This window comes from Lolium rigidum, unplaced genomic scaffold (assembly GCF_022539505.1).
Source record: "Lolium rigidum isolate FL_2022 unplaced genomic scaffold, APGP_CSIRO_Lrig_0.1 contig_51207_1, whole genome shotgun sequence".
NCBI lineage: Eukaryota > Viridiplantae > Streptophyta > Magnoliopsida > Poales > Poaceae > Lolium > Lolium rigidum.
This window is the reverse complement of record NW_025900820.1, coordinates 5,563-6,489: the sequence shown is the minus strand read 5'-3', so window position 1 is coordinate 6,489 and position 927 is coordinate 5,563.

The window sequence follows — 927 nt, the reverse complement described above, 5'->3', positions numbered from 1 at the left end:
TGTTTGGATTTCCTTTTATAGGTGGCGTATTATGCTCAGACTACATATTTGTACGCTTGATTCTCGATAAATCTGACCGATGCATATTCTTAGGCTTCCTGGACTGCCACAATTGTAGCCATGAGAGTTGTTGCGTATATGGAGGAGATAGAGAGGCACGATTAGTTCAATTTCTTTAACCTTGTAGCGATTAAAAATTAAATCACTTTCTCTTGAGATGGCTGTACGTGGCTGCCGCTAGATATATTGGGTTCCTATGTTACGTGCTATCAGATCTAAAATTACAACGTGTCTATGTAACATCTAATGTGACATTATAAAGATAACTTTTTTGACTAATCCTAGCCATTAATTTTAGATCTAATTGTCTTAATTATTCTAATGATGTGGATTAACGTGGTGTCTCGTATGGTGCCTCCAATTAGTAAATATAAGATTGCCGAAAGTTTCAGTCTCCAGAGGGGATGCTTTTGGTCCCCCTCTTCCCTTTAAAATGGCTGTTCCTCTTACTGACAAACATAAACAAAGGCAAGGAGTATAATTTGATAAGCCTTGCATGAAATTATTTAATAAGCTCTGTCATACACAAACTTCCTAGTAAGAGCATCTCCAACAGACGCGGCAAAAGACACGCAAGCTAAATAAACCGCCAGTTTGGCGCGCGCGGGAGCCCGCGCGAACATCTAGCGGGCACGGGACGCCGCGCGCGCTAAAAGATTTGCCGCGCCCGCGCTTTTGCGCTATCCCGCGCGGGAAAGTTGCAGCTTCGGCTGCCGCGCGCGCTATAAACGCCATGCGTGCGCGCACGTCAACCGCCCGAAAACGTCACCGCCCGCGTGTCGCTCCACCGATTCACTCTGCTTCCCACACACTTGCGCCGCCGCTCCGCCGATGCGATGCCTCCCCGCCGCCGCTCTTCCACGGCGT